This window comes from Siphateles boraxobius, unplaced genomic scaffold (genome assembly GCF_051911475.1).
Source record: "Siphateles boraxobius isolate OS27281-9 unplaced genomic scaffold, OSU_SipBor_1 12, whole genome shotgun sequence".
Taxonomy (NCBI): Eukaryota; Metazoa; Chordata; class Actinopteri; order Cypriniformes; family Leuciscidae; genus Siphateles; species Siphateles boraxobius.
The window spans coordinates 23,771,276-23,788,693 of record NW_027508722.1 but is presented as its reverse complement, the minus strand read 5'-3'; the positions used below and the strand labels follow the sequence as shown (position 1 = coordinate 23,788,693).

Sequence of the window (17,418 nt, the reverse complement as noted above, 5' to 3'; positions counted from 1 at the left end):
TAGTGCAGTTTCTTATCTGACTTTATTTATTTTTTGTAAATCTGCCTAGATTTAATCTAGCTATTTGAGATAGGTTAGTGGTGAACCAACAGGAGAAGGAGGGGGACTAAGAGTACGTTTACACGACAACGATATGCTTAAAACTGAGAAGTTTTTCCTTTGTGTTTTCCGCGTACAGACGACACCACTGTCAAAATGATCCCAATTCACATGGATTCGCGAAAACTACTAAAAACGCTGTTTTCTGCTGTCAAGAGCTCAATTGTTAGCAGCTTCGAATACCTCACACAGACATGCACTGAAAATTTCAAAAACCTTCAGCCTTTTATGTTCAAACCGGAGTCAGACAAAGGCTGCGTTTACACTTGGCATTAACATGCGACCTGTATCCGGATGTTGTCCACATACACATTGAAAAGACAAGTGTAAACGCACTTCTGATCAGAATGTTATCAGATCAGCGTGTAGGTTCGGAGGTAGTCGAGGACGCATTGTGATCGGATCTCAGTGTTATGTATACGCAATCCAGCCATCGTGTCTGCATTCACAGCTGGACGTCAAACAAAACCCTCCCACTGTCATTATTCAGCGATTAATTATAATCATTATAGCGATTTTTAGCACATTGCCAAACTACAGCTTTGCTGACAGCGAAGAGATGAGCAAATGTGAGAAAGCAGTCACCTGCAGCAAACCAATACAGGGCCACAGCAACTCTTTTTTTCCACAGGAACTGCTGCACGTAGCTGTGTGGTTTTGCGATACAGTCGAGTTTGAAGTATATCGCAAATATACTGAAATTTTTGCCTTTGCTCCCGAAAGTTGCAGAACCATTCATTTTCTGTAAAGAACACGCATTTTCCCCACCACAGCTGGCAACGTTCTCGGACCCATACGTTTCTCTGTACCATTTCCATTACGGCATCTATCCACATTATTAGTACTTGCAGTCTCTTCATCCTCCTCATTTTGTGAGATTTGTAAAATGTCCCCCGACTGAAAACTGTTTTTTAAAGAAAACCCACCACTTCAGGTCGACTTTGCACCGGAGCCATCCTTTTTTTTTTTTCGCGGGAATGTGAGATCCGATCTATTATCCAGATACAGAAGCCACTTGATGTGGACAGGTGTAAACGCACCGTGTCCTGATTGGCTTGATCGGATCAAGGTGATCGCATGTTAATGCCAAGTGTAAACGCAACCAAAGATGGAGAGACTCAAGAAAAAGTGACAACATGTAGACAACATTTCTGAATAGTTAGTTGATGAATTTATGTAGCTTATGTGTAGTTATCTTCTAGTCATTGATTTGCCTATTCTGTCTTAATCGTGTTCTGGGGGCAGAGTTTATGTAAATTTTAGGGTTTGTGACGTCCCTAACCAGGGAGGAATGTCGTGTAGTCCCCACCAGCCGTTTGATGTATTCCTTAAAAAGCCATTTCTTTGAAATAAAATATCTCTCTTTGCTTTGAGCGTTGTAACTTTGCAAATGTTGTTTTTGCTCAAACAGCAACATTACTCACTAACTAAAGTTAAAAAAGTGAAATCATAATCAACCACCCGAAGCTCAATTCAGCAGTCAATTTTGAACATCCTCTCTTCTAGTTGTGAGAAGTTTTAAGATCAAGTATACACTGTAAAACTTTTCACTGTAAATTTACATTAAAATACTGGCAGCTGGGTTGCCAGCCACATTCTGTACTTTTACAGAACTAGTACTGTAAACAGCATTTACAGTATTGTACTGTAAAACGTTGTACTGTAAATTTACAGTAAAATACTGGCAGCTGGGTTGCCAGCCACATACTGTATTTTTACAGAGCCGGTACTGTAAACAGCATTTACAGTATTGTACTGTAAAACATTGTACTGTAAATTTACAGTAAAATACTTGCAGGTGGGTTGCCAGCCACATACTGTATTTTTACAGAACTGGTACTGTAAACAGCATTTACAGTACTCCACTGTAATTACCAAATACAGTATATACCACACACACTCTTACAGTATTAAACTTGTCTACAGCAGTAAATTGTATTTTTACAGGGAATACTGCTTACACAATTAAAAATATTATACTTTAAAGTAAGTCACACAAGAGTAGTCACAAGGAAAGAGCAACCAACATTCTCTGGGTTTTAAAACATTTATTTTGGTTAAAAGCTAAGATCAGAAAATTGCCTTGTGAGAACATATTGGTTGAATTTTTAAAAAAACATAAAATAAAATTTTAACACTGAACAACAAACAGGTAACACTTAGCATATAATTAAAGGGATAGTTCACCCAAAAAATGAAAATTAGCCCACGATTTACTCATCCTCAAGTCATCCAAGGTGTATATGACATTCTTCTTTCAGACGAATACAGAGTTATATTTTAAAAAATGTCCTTGCTCTTCCAAGCTTTATAATGGCAGTGAATTGCTGTTTCTGTTTTGAAGTCCATAAAAGTCCAAACAAAATCCCATTCAAAGTCCACAAGTTTTCGTGAGTGAGGAAAACCCTAGGCAGTGGTGTTCTTTTTTTTTGGCCACAACTTGGCCAGTTTTCGCAGAAGTGAAATAAGAATGAAATATTATGGACTGACTGTGTATATTTTGAGAGAGAGAGAGAGAGAGAGAGAGAGAGAGAGAGAGAGAGAGAGAGAGAGAGAGAGAGAGAGAGAGAGAGAGAGAGAGAGAGAGAGAGAGAGAGAGAGAGAGAGAGAGAGAGAGAGAGAGAGAGAGAGAGAGAGAGAGAGAGAGAGAGAGAGAGAGAGAGAGAGAGAGAGAGAGAGAGAGAGAGAGAGAGAGAGAGAGAGAGATTGCAACCTTGCAATGTGTTTATTGCATACATGACTACATGATAATGTTAAACATAACATTTACCAGACTAAAATGCATCTTTGAGCTGGCTCAAAGAAATAGTTAATCCAAATATTAAAATGATGTCATTAATTACTCACCCTCGTGTTGTTCCAAACCCGTAAGACCTTCGTTCATTTTCAGAACACAAATAAAGATATTTTTGATTAAATCTGAGAGGTTTCTTTCCCTCCATTGACAGCAACGTCTTTGCAACTGTCAAAGCCCAGAAAGGTAGTAAAAACATTGTTAAATAGTCCATGTAACTGCAGTCGTTCAATCTTAATATTATGAAGCGATGAGAATACTTGTGCACAAAAAACACCCCAAAATAACGACATTATTCAACAATCTCTGCTCTTCCATGTCATTCTCCTAAGCTGTTGACAGTGTAAACAGTGCAGCGCTTCTGGGTTCTAAGTCAGAACGTAGGCTCATTATTGGCCGGCGCTGGTCATGTTTGTGATGACCCAGGAGTTAGCCAATAGTGAGCCTACATAGAAACCAGAAGCACTGCACTAGTTTTTTTTCAAAGCTTGAACCTTGGAATCCATTTCAGGGTTTGCGTTCTGGGGCCACCAGGCACTGTTTTGTGCGGATGAGCGGGCCGGAGCGCGTTAAGTGTTTTCTGTTAGAACAGTGTCGTGTTAGCGGCCCCTAAGTTAATAACGAATGATCTTTGTAACGGAAGTGAATCAATCAATCAAAACTAGCGTTAGCTGGACAATAACTTTATTCTAGATCTGCTGTAATTTCCTATTATCACTGTAAAGCTGCTTTAAAACAATCTATATTGTTAAAAGCGCTTTATAAATGAAGTTGACTTAACACTGTTTACACTACGTCAACAGCGTTAAGAGAATTACGTGGAAGAGAAGAGATTGTTGAATAATGTCGTTATTTTGGGGTTTTTTTGTGCATAAAAAGTATTCTTGTTGCTTCATAATATTAATGTTGAACCACTGTAGTTACATGGACTATTTTAACAATGTTTTTACTACCTTTCTGGGCCTTGCAATGACATTGCTGTGGGACAGAAACCTCTCAGATTTCATCAAAAACATCTTAATTTGTATTCTGAAGTTGAACGAAGGACTTACAGGTTTGGAACGACATGAGGGTGAGTAATTAATGACAGAATTTTCACTAATCTTTCAACCGACAACTTGCACTGACATATCTTAAAATATGTGACTGTCACTGTTTTGTCTCAAGATGTACACCAGCAATGTTTTTTTTTTATGAGACATTTTTATAAAAGCTGCTTAAATGCCCTAATTGTATTAAGGCCTAGACCTGGCTTAAAGGGATAGTTCACCCAAAAATGAAAATTCTGTCAGTAATTACTCCCCCTCATGTTGTTCAACCCCGTAAGACCTTTGTTCATCTTCGGAACACGAATTAAGATATTTTTGATTAAATCTGAGAGCTGGATCACTCCTCCATAGGCTTCTAAGGGATTGAAACTTGCCAGCCCTGAAAAGTTTTTAAAGACATCGTTAAAATAGTCCAAGTGACAACAGTGGCTCAATCTGAAGTTTATCAAGCAACGAGAATACTTTTTGAGCTATTTTAACGATGTCTTAAATAACTTTTTGGGGAACAAGTTTCAATCCCTGAAGAAGCCTATGGAGGAGTGATCCAGCTCTCAGGTTTAATCAAAAATATCTTAATTCGTGTTCCGAAGATGAACGAAGGTCTTACGGGGTTGAACAACATGAGGGAGAGTAAATACTGACAGAATTTACATTTTTGGGTGAACTATCCCTTTAAGCTAAGCCCTGTATGGAAACCAGGGCCATATTGTTCATACCAGTAGTCAGCCGACAAAACGTTTGTGAACAAAAAAATCCTTAAAAAGTCCTTAATAAATCCAGTCAAGACAAGGTTAGTGACACAATTTAGTCTAATATATATGAATGGCAAATATGATAATGACTAACCTCTGAACAAACTCAAGGGTGCATGGTGCCTCTTCCTGGTACTGCAAGTTGAAGTTATAGGAGGAAGCAAACAGTGATGAAGTTAGGCTCTGATCCTTCACACACACCTTGACCTTCCAAACTTAATATCCAGCACTGGATGCTTAAAGATTGACCTGTAATTGAAAAAAAAAAATAATATTAATAATTAAAATAACTATTTTGGGCTCCACTGTTAAAAGACAATTTCAGACAATGCAGACCACTGGACTGACTGTTAGTAAAGCACAGAAATTTAGGATTAAGAATTCTATGGCATTTCACAAATTTATGTAGTAAACTGTACATTTTTATAAACCAGGACAGGTTTTTACAGCTAACAGAGTTCTGCCAAGATGAGCTAAAATTAGTTAAAAAAATTATTCTTTGCAAATTCTTTTTTACTTTAAATGAATGTGTTTGCATTTGGCTTAGAGACAGAGATGACCACCCTTAAAGTATGTCATCCATAGTTCACCTAAAAATTAAAATTACATAATCATTTACTCATCTGGTGTTGTTCTAATGCAGTATACCGTTCTTTCTTTTTCTTTTCGACAAATGCCGTATATTCCACACGTTCTGGGGTATACAAAAGGGTTTGGTAAAAATCAAACCAAAATGTAAAGTAATATTTAATGAAAATCCTGACCTTGGCCATTGATCTTCTGTACTTGACAGATGTGAACGTGAAAACTTATTGTTACAACAAACACAATGGATAGATTAATCTCATAAAAGATTGTACATAGTATATATTTTTTTATAAATATAGTATTTTTTTGTTGTGAATTTCAATTTCTCACAACTGCGGCATAATAATCATGAACATGCATTGAGCACAGAAGATTTTCATTAAAAAATACATTACATTAAATTTTATTTTTCATCAAACCTTATCGTATACCCACAGAACACTTATGGCACATTGCATGGGATCATTCTGTGATACTTTTGCATATTTTTCAAAATCGTGACGCTAGGCACTATTCACTGATATTATATGGATGAAGGCAAGCGTAAATTTTTTTTGTATTCTCCTTTAGTGGTCAGAAAAGAAAAAAAGTCATACGATAACACCCCACTGCAAAAAATACTTTACTTAGCCTACTTTGTATTTTGTCTTGTTTCCAGACTAAATATCTAGACAAGTAAAAATGATTGTCTTGTTTTCTGAAAAAAAAAATGCTTCAAGCACTGGCATATTATTTTGGTTTTGGTTTTAAGCATACACTCACTTAATTTTGACTTATTCTTTCAGAAAACAAGACAATTTTTAGCTACTTGTCTATTAAATGTTTCATGTAAGAATTGTAGATATCTGGATTGGAAACAAGAAGAAAAAAAAACACTAATTAAGAAAAACATTTATTTGCAGTGGGGTGAGTGAATAATGGCTTACAATTTTAGGGTAAAACTACCCCTTTAATGTTTACATACCAATAAATATAAGGCGTGGACTATCTGGCAAATGTAGATTGCTGGACATCAGAGTTGCAAATTCCTGAAACAATTTTTTTTAAAAGGACAGCACAACCATAATCAACAGAACCAAAACATTAAACATATTACAGATGAATGAGATTTGTTGAATAATCTCTACTTATCTGTTTGAAGGATAACTCAACGATTCAAAAGCACGATCACAGAACTGAGTCTGACGCCACAGCATTTTTGTTACCACATAGATTGACTAACGTTATAACTGTAACACTTAAAAGCATTTACATTAGCACTGGACCGTCATCAGATTAAAAGCCTGAAACAAAAAAAATATATCAAAAGCAGGCCATGCAAATAACACGGTAAATGTTGCCTATTATGTGAAATATCGAAGTTAGCTACTTGGTAAACAGGTGGAACAGAATGATTTTTTTGCGCGGTAGTAAACCGCTTTCGCAAAATCAAACCAAATTCGTGGAAACAATGTAGATATGCGAACGCAAAAAAATATACTGACTTACCGTATCACTCAGTTGAACAATTATCCTTCTTCTCAAACTCTAAACCTCACTTATCGTCACAGGCGCAAGTTATTAAGATTACACATTATACCACACGTCTTCATTTAACGTTAACGTCCTCCATTTTCTGCTGCGTCACAGGCAACTAATGTTTGAAACACGAACCGAAGCTCACAATAGTTTAAAAAATGCTCACAAATTAATAGACAGTTTATTTTGATAACAGGAATGATTATTCTGTGCAGTTGAGTCCCGGGTGACAAATCAAGTTTGCCTGTACTGTCTGTTCGCGTTACGTTTGCTTTGAATTGAGCGCGAAAAAAATCAATCCCACAATGCAATGCCTTTACAGTATGATACTGTATTACGAATTTATCAGGATGAAAACAGAAAACAGCTGTTCTGTAAAAGATACAGCCTAATACTGTATTATGGAAATACAGTACAATACTGTAGGAATTAACCTGTAAATTTACAGTAAAGGGTTACAGTGCAGTAAATATTAATGTTTAAACTGCATGACAAACTTTGTGTAATCCTTTTTTTATCTTACTTGTGTATGTGTTTCCTCATAGGGCCTTTCCATAGATCTCCCTGTCAAGGGATTGATGAGGGTTCTGATTGATCTTATTGATATCAATCAAAATATGGCAATATATCATAAGTTACAGTCCTCAAGCTTGCACTCTAAAAAGGTGTCAGTTTGTTTACTGAAAAATTAGTTGTCATTTCATGACTTGGTGGTACTTGGAAGTTCTGATGTAAGCAATTGCATGGTTGTAGAATACAGATGTATATTTGAGAGCCTCAGCCGGTTGTGTATATAAATGTCCGTCTAGGAAATGACAGATCTTTTTTGCCTGCCACTGTGGAGACAGATTTTACTGCTTCAGTTGCGACAGAAGTATTGCTTTCTAATACTCTCTTTCTAGAAGACAGTCTTATCCGCCTTTGTATCTGTGCTCCTTTTCACATTAAAGTCTTTTTTCCATTTTTTTAAAATATAACTTTGAAATAGGGTTAAGACTTGATTTGCTGTCTGACATCAGAAATTATCTGTCTGTGTAAGTTGAAGGCAAGGCATTATTCTAATCATTAAAATGGCTAACATTTTAAAAAAAGCCGGCTTCATGGTTGAGTGGTTGAGATGTCTCCAATCTGGAGATTGTTGGTCCTGACCCATTCTGATTTCTTTCTGCCTTATTATCTCTTCTCAAAGTCTGATTCTGACTTCACAAATGGCCAAACGTGGCTATTATATTCTTTACAGTCGCTATCATCCTATGCGGCCTAATTTCAGACACAACAAATCTTTCATTTTTATTTATTTATTGTTTTTAAGTGGAGGTGAGATCATTCCAATTGTCTTTTTGCATTCTGAAGAGAACTTGTGAAGTTATGATACGAGACATTTTTGCCATGGTTAATGACCAGCTTTGAAGCTTTTTAGATGCGAATTTTTCTTTTTCCTTTTGACCAGTTATCATATTATTTAGGTAGTGTGTGTGTGTATATGTGGTAAAAATATTATAAAAATAAATAATATATAGAGTGAGAGATTTTATAAAATATAAATAACATTTTTATATATATTTATTTCATTCATAATTGTATATTTTTATTTCTTTTATTTTACAGATTTTATTCTTTACAAAGAAGTTACAAGAAATAATTTTGTCTGAAAATGATATAGCTGTAATGTAACCATGACAGCTCTAAACTCATTTTGGCAAACAATAATAGTGATAGTTATTTGTTTATAATTTTCTTCCAACACTATTATAAATCATTTTTACAATTAGTCCCTAATGTTTCCATGGTGACATTAAAATCAGCAGAGTTCTCAATAACAATCTAATTAATTTTGCAATGAGGTTAAGTGTGCAATTAACTGGTCTAATATGGCAAGTGGCACTGTATTTACTGTATGGAGTTTTCAATCAGGAGTTCACATGCTGTCGACTGGTTTGCTGGATGGCTTATAGATAAGTATTAAATCATAAAAATGAAGTTACAGTATTTCCCTCTTCAGCTTATCAGTCCTCCTAAAGCATGCCTGCTTTTACTGTGTTTTTAGCTTTTTTAGCTGCTTTTTAGCCTGGAAAAATGTTCATACACTTATAATGAGCATTAAAACTTAATTCCAGAGAATGTGTGCTGCATGATAACACATTATTGGTGTGTTTGCCACAATGTGGCAGGGCTGTGACTCATAGAAAAGCAGAGAGAAGAGGCAATGCAAATAAACAAGTGACAAAATTAAGATACATCAACTGGATATATATACATTTTTTCTTTCTTTTTTTTCACATTTTGTTATGTTACTTATTCCAAAATGGGTTAAATTCATTATTTTCCTCAATTCTTCAAACAATATCCAATAATGACAAGGTGAAAGAAGTTTGTTTTAAATCTTTGCTAATTTATAAAAAATCAAAAAAAAAAAATCAAATGTACAGTACATAAGTATTTACAGCCTTTGCTCAATACTTTGTTAAAGCAACTTTCGCACCAATTACAGCCTGAAGTCTTTTTGAGTATGATGCTACATCCTTGGCACACCTGTTTTTGGGCAGTTTCTCCTATTATTCTTCCCAACCTCTCAAGCTTCATCAGGTTGGATGGGGAGCGTTGGTGCAGCCATTTTCAGATCCCTCCAGAGATGTTCAATCGGGTTCAAGTCTGGGCTCTGGCTGGGCCACTCAAGGACATTCACAGAGTTGTCCTGTAGCCACTCCTTTGTTATCCTGGCTGTTCGCTTAGGCTAGTTTTCCTGTTGGAAGATGAACCGTTGCCTCAGTCTTAGGTCCAGTGCGCTCTGGAGCAGGTTTTCATTAAGGATGTCTCTGTACATTGCTGCATTCATCTTTCCCTCTATCCTGACTAGTCTCCCAGTTCCTGTCGCTGAAAAACATCCCCACAGCATGATGCTGCCACCGCCATGCTTCACTGTAGGGATGGTATTGGCCCGGTGATGAGCAGTGCTTGGTTTCCTCCAGACATGACGCTTGCCATTAAGGTCAAATAGTCCAATCTTTGTTTCATCAGACCAGAGAATTTTGTATTTCATGGTCTGCAAATCCTTCAGGTGCCTTTTGGCTAACTCCAGGCAGGCTGTCATGTGCCTTTTACTGAGGAGTGTTTTCCACCTAGCCGCTCTACCATACAGGCCTGATTGGAGGAGTTCTGCAGAGATGGTTCTGGAAAGTTCTTCTCTCTCCACAGAGAAACGCTGGAGCTCTGTCAGAGTGACCATCTGGTTCTTGGTCATCTCCCTGACTAAGGCCCTTCTCCCCCAATCGCTCAGTTTGGCCAGCTCTAGGAAGAGTCCTGGTGTTTCCAAACTTCTTCCATTTATGGATGATGGAGGCCATTGGGACCTACAATGCTGCAGACATTTTTCTGCACCCTTCACCAGATCTGTGCCTCGATACAATCCTGTCTTGGAGGTCTACAGACAATTCCTTGGACTTCATGGCTTGGTTTGTGCTCTGACATTGTGCACTCTTAACTGTGGGACTTTATATAGACAAGTGTGTGCCTTTCCAAATCATGTCCAATCAACTGAATTTAACACAGGTGGTTTATCTCAAGGATGATCAGTGGAAACAGGATGCACCTGAGCTCAATTTTGAGTGTCATGGCAAAGGCTGTTTTTTTTTTATATTATAAAATGCAAAGATTTCAAACAAACTTCTTTCACCTTGTCTTTATGGGGTATTGTTTGTAGAATTTTGAGGAAAATATTGATTTTAATCCATTTTGGAATAAGGCTGTAACGTAACAAAATGTGGAAAAAGTGAAGCGCTGTGAATACATTCCGGATGCACTGTATAAGCTGCTGTTCAAAAGCTTGTTTTTTTTGTTTGTTTTTTTTTTAAATCTAATGCTCTAGAATGTTGCATTTATTTGATCAAAATACAGTAAAACAGAAATATTGTAAAATGTTATTACATTTTAAAATAACTGTTTTCTATTTTATTATATTTTAAAATATAATTTATTCCTGTGATGGCAAAGCTGAATTTTCAGCATCACTACTCCAGTCTTCAGTGTCACATGTTCCTTCAGAAATCATTCTAATATGTGGATTTGGTGCTCAAGAAACATTTCATAGTATTATCATCAATGTTGAAAACAGCTGTGATGCTTAATATTTTTGTGGAAACCATGATGCAGTTTTTTACAGAATTCTTTGATGCATTTATTTCAACCTTTTGTAATAATATAATTGTCAATTTTCGGTTACACTTTATTTGAAGGTGTCATTGTTACAGTGTAATTATATAATTAAGTACTGAGTAACATTAAGCAACTACATGTACTTACTATAGGGTTAGGGTTGGATTAGGATTTGGTTGAGGATTAGTTGCATGTAATTATGCATCATTTACTGTTATTACTATGGTAATTACATGTAACATATGTAACAAGAACACTGTAAAATAAAGTGTTACCCAATTTTCTTACAAAAAAAATCTAACTCTGACCCTAAATTGAACTGTATTTATGTACAGAAGTTTCATTACCCTCTCATTTGTCCCTAACTTACTCAGTTATAGGTGTACACTCAAGTTCATGGTGTGGTGTGGAATACTTCGGATGACCAGCTTCATAGCAGGTGTTGTAGGATGAATAGAGAATGGCCTTTATTTCATGTTGAAAGTCTTTTTTTTTAGGGCAGCAGATGGGACTTGAGCACAACACTGACAACAAATTTAGCTATCAATCCCTTGTGATTATTGCATCTTACAGTTGTTTACATTCTCGATTGGGATGGAGATCATCACTCCCCTCAATTCATGCAAAGTGAAATCACACTCCACCATTGAAGTCTTAATCACCAGGGAAACAGAGCCAGCTCATTCAGTTTGGAAAATTCTGTAATTAGAGGCAGAAAATCTCAGGAAGAACCCGTAATCTTTCCTAAAGATGAGATTATCAAGGAGTCATCGCCACCTGACATCTGAGCAGATGTGCGCTCAGCGTTGCCAACAGGGAAGAATATGCCATTGCTCAGTGTTGACTGATGATAGTGTTGAGTGGAGGTTAATTGTCTGTCAGCGTGTTTATAGAGGATCAAAGTAGCAACATTACTTCTTAAAAGGATTATTACGTGTAACACTACACAATGTTCTCTCCACTCATATTGGCAGCATTTTTAGAGTCTACAGATCCGCCAGAGCTAACTTTTGAATTTTAGTCTGTTTTGAGTTTCAATTTGTGTTCACCTGCTTTTGACTTAACTTTCTTTTGCCACTGTCATTCTCTGCCCTACCATCCATAGATTTATAGATAGATAGATAGATGGATAGACAGACAGACAGATGGACAGACAGACAGATAAGAGTCCCTTAATAACTTGACTTAAATCACTGTATCAATTCACTATGCCGATTCACTGAAATAATCAGTTCAAAAGAATTCATTTGCAAAATCCATCAGACTTCTCTGCACTACATATGTGTTATTAAAAGCAACTCTCAGACTGTCCTCTTCCACACAACTCTAAGAATACTGCTCGCTCACTCTTACAAATCAGAAATTTAGTCATCCTCTCAGATTCTGGGAGGATGCAGAACTCTGCCATAGAATATTGCATTCTGCTTGTTGCTCACTCTTTCTCTCTCTCATCTGTAAAATGTTACATTTGTTCGACTTCCCGTTTACTATGAATAAATCTCCTACACCAGTCTCCCAAATCATGATGTGATCATTGCTGCAGTCTTGGTTGTCATACATATCGATGTCAGGAACTCTAGATACAAGCTTGCACTAACTTAGCTGTTAAATAATGATTTTTTTTATTGCTCTTTTTAATTGCTGAATGTTTAGTTAAATTTACATTTAAATTAAAAAAAATTGTGTTTTGTGAAGAATTGGTCTACTTTTTAGGTTTTCATTTATTTATTTTGTGTGTGTTTCATATTTTCTGTCTATTTGAATAATTATTTTGTATTTCTGATCTTTATATAATTTTAACATTGTAAAACTTTTTCACTCAAATCATCCTATTAATTATTAAATATAATGTGTAATGCTTACAGCAAATTACAGTCAGGCCACTAAATGGTAAAAAATGAAATTTATTCGTCTTAAATCACGATCCAGGGTAGTCTCTCTCACAACCAAAACAAATCTCAGAGAGCTACAAAAGGAGCTCTAAGCAATACATTTTTATTCAGTAAAACCATACAAATTAATTTATCATTGAACAAAGACGTTCAAAGTTGATTGGATAAGCATATTATCATAAGGATGAACAGATTGTCACAGTGTCTGGTTTGTGTTCCCTGGGTTTTCTAGAGGTTAATTCCCTGATCATCACATTTCCTCATGTACTACATTTCCCATCATCCTGTTCTGTCACTCATCACTGATCATTACACACAGCTGTTCCCACTCACATTGTTTGCATTGGTCTATTTATACCCTGTCTGTTTCTGTGTTAGTTGTCGAGTCCTTGCTTAATGTCTGTTTGCACTTCGGAGTTTCTTGTCTGGTTTGTTTCTTGTTTTGGACTGCGTTATATGATTTTGAACCTTTGCCTGGCTGACTACGGATTTGTATTACCCCAATAAACTACTGCACTTGGGCCTAACCTTTTGTGTGTGAGTTGTGACACAGATTATCACAAGGCCTCCTACTTCCTATTGTCATAAATGTACACTCTCCAGTTCATCTTCATCCGTATTGGTCTTTCTCAACATCCTATAATATGCCCACCTGACGTACGTAAATATTTTTTAATTGGAAACATTTTATCTGACTCCCCAGACTCTTTCCAGGCCTTCTGACCTTGACTACAGAAAGAGCCATTATTCACAAGTTGTTTCTCGCAGCATTTGCTGATTAAAACTTGAAACATGAGAAAGAGAAAAAAGAGATGAAAGGGGCAATATATCCAAGTCTTCTATCAAGAGTGTGATGGAAGGAGGGGGCCTGTGTTCAGTTATCTGAGAACTTACAACGTCTCCATACTTATGGAGTACTTATGGACTCTTACGTGTTTGCCATAAACAGTTAACATTCTCTAGAAGCAATTACTAGGTCCTCCTCCTCTAATCCCTCTGTCAAAAGCATAATATATTGAGTAACAATAAAGTTAGGAGTGTCTGTTTTCAATAAATACAATGCAAAATATAGATTTTTGCATGCACATATATTTATACATGTCAAAAACAAAATGGTATTGATTAAATACACATATGAAAATCATATTTCTCTTACACACTAAAGTCTCAAAATGATAAATATAAATCATTGAGTTGTAGTGAAGGTTCATCAGGCTGTCAAATATCATTTAGCACTCGGGAATGGAGCAAAACACACACAGAGACATTTAACTCCTCGTCGGGGGACACAGTGATGACATCACTCTGTTATCTTCAGTCACCAACATCATGCTGAGATGATATCACTAAGAGGTTTTCGATCAGCACGGCTTCTCAGCGGGCGGTCTCCATGCCAACAGTGTTACTGGTCTGAGCAACATCTTAACGAGCAGATCTTAATTACGTTCAGACAGGCCCTACAGTGCTCGAGACACCTGCTGACCTCATTGAAGGGGAGAAAGAGTGTGTGCGTGAGCGAGGGAATGAAGGAGAGTGTTCTCAGCACTAATGAGGGTTTAATAATGTCTCACTTAGATAACCTGCTACCTGACAACCTGTCCATGGCTTTTGATGTGCGTGCGTATGTGGTTAACAAGTGACTTCTATATGAGTGTATGGGCGGTTACATCAGCACTTGCCTGGTTGTTCTTTTACAAGCAGATCCATGTCGATCACCCCCTCTGTCTGTTATGCTGCATTCCAATGAAACTCGGATGTGGGATATTCCTACTTATATCAGACTTTCAAGCATAAAGGCTCATTAAAGAAGTTTCCTAGCAACCAAACTGTGAAGGATGAACAATTTTAGCATTTCTTCTGCAGGTGCATACAATTATCAGCAGGAAAGCTTATCGCTTACCGCAGTTATAATATTTCTATTAAAACTGCAAAAGGGTGAAAAAAGAAAAATCCCTGCATACTATTTAATGCATTTAAAAAACATAACTAAATGAGTATGTATTATAATTAATTGTGAAAATGGATTTTTACAGTTATTTGAGAACATTAAACATAAAACAATGTGAATTAAAAGGCATTATAAATGCAAATAATGCACACATGGAATCCCTTTTTCCGCCACATGAGAATTTTTTTTTAGTAAATCATGATTATGACATAAGTTTTTTTATTTTTAATTATGACTGTTTTGTCATCATTGACATTAGCGTAATTTACTTTTTTTTTATTATGACGGTTTTGTCATCATTGACATTAGCGCAATTTACTTTTTATCTCACAATTTTGGTCTTTTTGCCATAATTGTGATTTTATATGTCATCATTATTTTATACGTCTTAATTATTTATGACATATTACGTCACAATCTTGACTTAAGAAAAACACAAGTCAGAATTATTTAGCAGAAATGGGCTTCCATGCTGGTAAAGGAAGTTGAATGGAACACAGCATTAGCAGGATCGATCTGACACTTGAAAATGGAGACCTGTGCTGCCCCATCATGGGTGAGGCATTCCCGTATTATTGATAAGTCAACAGACAGACAGAGACCAGGGGGTCAGTCTAACATACTAATCCTTGTATTGATTTGTTGTGGACCTTGTACAGTGTTACTTCTTCAGTGTGATGGACTGCGTCGAATGAATACACTTATTAAGGGGTTTGGGTTACTGAAGTTTTAAAAAATAAAGCATAGTCGGTCTGTTTATTCTGAATGTAGAGCTGTTGTACCATGTCAGTCGTGTGGCATCTGCAGGAACAGTGTTCACATCTCAATCCTCAATCTCCACTCTCTTATCTTCATTATGTCTTTCACTTTGTATCATCCTCTAAAGGCAAAGTCAAATTGAATATAGCATATAGAGAAAGGATTCCGGTTCCATAAGGATTATGTGTGATTACACCTATGTGTGTAGAGCAATTCTTTGGCTTCTTTTCTTGCCCCATCTGATTTAACGTCTGTACCCTGACCTTCACAGCTTGCAATCACTTCTTGAAAATCAATAGCGCTGTTGCTGCTGCACCGACGCACACCGAGAACAATCGTGTATGTGCGAGACGCAGAGAAAATGCCCAATCTCACCTTCAACTTTCTTAAACGTGTAGTAAAAAGCAATTTCACCTCTGTTAGAAGACAAGAAAAAGCATTGCTCCTCCTTTCTGTGCGCTCTCAACACAAGATGATCTGTCAGAGCGCTCCTTCGTATGAAGCATGTCATCATATCCAGCTCGTTTAAAATGCTCTCCGATATGACTAGCACTGGCACTGCTTCTCGTGACAGGCCAGCTCTGCAGCTCTGAGACAAAATGATGGCCCGGCATTGTTCTAAAGGTCATTTAGCAGAGCTGCGGTCTTCTCTGGCTAATGATGTCATAATGAAGGACTGTGTGGGCCAGCGGTTAACAGAGTCAGACAATAGGCTTTTTTTTATTGCCTGGGTTAGCTCGGTATGCCACTAAAGAGAAGACCGTATTAAACTTAAGTGAGCAATTTGAATATTGTCTCCTTTTGTGGCAGATCTATATTTTATGATGTTCTCTGCTTCTCTGCCTATATTTCTTCTCTTAGTTCTCAGATTGAATACATATATTTGAACACAAATCCACTGTATTTTCTTGTGATTTGACCTTTTAGTCACTTATGCATGTCCTTTATAACAGTATCACTCATGTTGTCTTGTCTTAGAATTTGTAATACTCATATTTTGCTGCCTAATTAAGGCTTTATTCCCATGAGAAAATAATGTCTTCACTACAGCTGTTTACCTCAGTTAGATCAATAGCGCAGCTACTGTAAAGGCCTCAAAAATCAGAATCAATACCATCAACTTTAAACACTTAACAGCCTGTTACATCATTAAACTCTTGATTACACGCTGTTTAATCCCAATTCTTTGCGTAAATAAAAGCTTTCTCTGATCTGTTTTTCTTTCTGAGTAACGACCCTGAAGTGTTGCATACCACTGGAATTTTGAACAGTTTAGAATACATTTAGAATAGATTTTCTTTTATTTCCTTTATTTGCAACTAGTCTATTGGACTTGCAATGGTTTTGTGCATGTTTTAACACAATGAGAGTAAATAATTATTATAATTATTACTTCAACTCACGATTTTATTGTGATTAATTTTTTTCTGTAGCTTGGTAAAATTTCAGCAGTTGAGATTTGGAAGAAAATGTCAAATGTCTGCTTTGTCTGTTGGCGAAAACTGCTTAGTAATCTTAAATCTTAAACTTAGTAAGGAATTTGGTCAGACTCAAAATAAGAGTAGGTCAGCACTGGATATCATTGAGGCCTTACTGACCTAAGGGCACTGAACAAGACTCAAAACTCATTTTTTGGCAAACTGGAAAGGTCACTGAATGAATATGAAGGACTTTTTTTTCGGGTGAATGGATTTAAATAATTTGATTTCAAATATAATTGCCTCTAAATGCATCTTCACAGACATTGTCTTACCCACAATTGAATCTTTTACACAGTTGGGATACTTTCATTTTGTTAGACCATTTACCTTGGAGATTGATGGATTATTAAATACATCTCCAACTGCAAAACTTCTTGGTGCATCCT

General features: G+C 36.4%; 1 protein-coding gene and 1 pseudogene across 2 annotated transcripts in view; one reads left to right on the top strand and one right to left on the bottom strand.

The window, feature by feature from the left end:
- Nucleotides 1-17,418, top strand: part of LOC143722665 (uncharacterized) — a 94,203-nt gene that overhangs the window by 53,411 nt on the left and 23,374 nt on the right. The window lies entirely within an intron of this gene.
- Nucleotides 9,544-10,246, bottom strand: LOC143714415 (uncharacterized; annotated as a pseudogene).